At 32.3% G+C, this 2,500-nt stretch overlaps 1 protein-coding gene across 1 annotated transcript in view; it reads right to left on the bottom strand.

Annotated features, from left to right (window-relative positions):
* The window catches only part of LOC122247687 (lysoplasmalogenase TMEM86A), a 7,779-nt gene that overhangs the window by 125 nt on the left and 5,154 nt on the right, over positions 1-2,500 (bottom strand). Inside the window, exon 4 of the mRNA XM_086530646.1 lies at positions 1-2,500. This exon is cut by the window's left edge and continues 125 nt beyond it; it is cut by the window's right edge and continues 1,073 nt beyond it. The gene's annotated coding sequence lies outside the window, so the exon portion shown is untranslated.

Genomic DNA, 2,500 nt, shown 5'->3' with positions numbered 1-2,500 from the left:
TGGCACTCATTTCCACTGTGTATTGAAATACTGAATAGTGAACAATAATAGCCTGTGTATAAGAAATATATATTCTTTTAAAAAATCATACTTCAAAAAATACTTCAGACAACTGCATTACAAATACAAAACCATTTTAACGCTTAAAAATGACTATCCCTTCTGACTGAATATTGAGCACCTCTCATGCTTCTCTTTATTTCGCATACTATATATATATATACACATACAATGAAAGCTATTGTGGATGTTATTCTAGAGAAGTTGGATAAAATACCAGACTCTTTCCAGTGAAGAATCCTTACATCTTAATGATAGAATAGATATGACAAAAATGCAATAAGCTTACTGAATTCTGATTAAAAAAAAAAAAAAAATGTATATACCAACAAGTCATAAACAAAATGAAACTACATGCTCAACCTCTTCCTATGAAATTAATGCTAAAAAAAAATCATTAGGTAAAAGAGAAGTGACACTGCTCTGTCAGCACCTTTAGCAAGTATAGCATTCTTGATAATACTCAATACTTGTTATTACAAAGGTCAAGATGAAATTCACTAATAAAACAAAAAAATACATACATATAAATACAGACATACTATGTGATGTAAATCTAAAATTTAACCCACATACGCTCTTTATTTAAGAATTAGCTATTCGAGATGTACATTAAGGCTGAATTGTGGCCCCCGTATATGTAAAAAAAAAAAAAAAAAAAAAAAAAGGTATGAGGGGCAATTTCTAAAATCAAACTTAGGGGTTGACTTTTGACTGAGGCAAGTCTGATCAAAGTGGGAGGCAACAAACCTATCATGTCTAGAACACTGGAAAACCTCCCCAAAAGAACACATAAACAAAGCAAGTATCTAAAGCATGATGAACAAAGGCTGCCCCATTTTGAACGCTTACAGTTTGAAGAGGGAAGTTGACGGATTTTATCAGTGCAAACTAAAAATGCTTACTGATACATGCAAGTAATAGAGTAAACAATTAAAATCAGCCTCATTTCTTATGCAGACAAGTGAGCACATTATAGTATGGGAAATAATTATTACTACTGAGCCATGAATCAATTTAAAATGTGTCCATGGAAGTGATCAATATGCTGTCAGTTACCATTACATTTGCAAGTGATTAAACACCTGCTTGGGTAAACTGAGACCTCCAATTAACACTAATCCTAAATGGTACCAATATTAACAATGGTAATAATAATAGAAAAAATAATAATAGAAAAAAAAAAAAAAAATAATAATAATAATAATAACAATAATAATAACACAATACGAAATATGGACCAAAAAAAAATTGTCTTTAGATAGTTAACTCCATGTTTTGGGCACCAACTTGAAAAACAAAACGGCAAAACTATCCATGATGCAAAAAACACTTAGCAAAAGAATGATGATATTCAGAGGCATGAATATCATGCCTCTTATTCCAATAGAGAAAAAAGAAAAGGAAATCAAACAAGTAAATATATGTTAGCCTATGCTGAAACACCATAATATTAGATATTTAACTTTAACAGACACAGTTGCTACTACTAGGCTTAAACATTATAAATGAACATCCATTTGAAACCCTTTTCATTATTAGAATAAATCTTACGCTATTTATTATTACTGTTCAACATACGAAATATAAACAGAGTTTGTAGTACATTCACATGAAGCGTTTTCAGAACGTCAAAATATCTAAAGGTGAGGTAGCGATGAGATACATAACTACGAGATTTTGATATTCTGTTCTGTACTTTTTATATGAATGCAGTAAGAAAACAATATTTACTTCGGTCAGCTGGAATGTGGTTGCCGTATATTTTTTCTTTCTTTTTCCCAGTAACGCCATAGAAAAATAAATAGGCTACCACTCCACTGGTCAGGAAAATATTTTGTACATTGCCAGACAGGTTGGGTGGGGCATTAAGTCTCTCTCCACTAGTAATATTTACAGTCTGCCCAATATGGAAATAATCCAACATCTTTTCAGTCCGACCATACTCTCTCTCTCTCTCTCTCTTTCGATTTAAGGAAGGAAAACAGACAGATCAAAAGGATTTATGAGATTCTAGCAATATTCACCACTATGTACGTCAGAAGAATTTTCTCTCACGCTACCAGTTTTGCAACAATCCATTTAAACATGTCCTCTACAGAATATAAAATATTAAATAACCCTGCCATAAAATACTGTAAGTCACACATGCATTTACAATATAAAGAAAGATTAGTTCTACGGAAACATGCTCGTTATCCTATCGATAAGAAAACCGTCCATCGCCAAGGGCAACAGAAACCAGCTTGGTAAATAGAATATCATGAATAAATAGATCACATTGCTTTGGTATTCCCACTGATGTTGCTTCTATCACATGCTGTCATGCTCTTACATTATATTGGTTGACTGTGGTGCAGTCTCTGGCTGAAGGAAGACAGCTCCCTCCAGTGAAATTGGATTTATAATATGGAACAAACCAAGAAAAACCTTGTATAGA

The sequence above is a fragment of the Penaeus japonicus genome, unplaced genomic scaffold (genome assembly GCF_977035675.1).
Source record: "Penaeus japonicus unplaced genomic scaffold, GWHDUDI00000001_assembly GWHDUDI00000033, whole genome shotgun sequence".
In the NCBI taxonomy this organism is placed as follows: Eukaryota; Metazoa; Arthropoda; class Malacostraca; order Decapoda; family Penaeidae; genus Penaeus; species Penaeus japonicus.
This window is presented reverse-complemented; position numbering and strand designations above follow the sequence as displayed.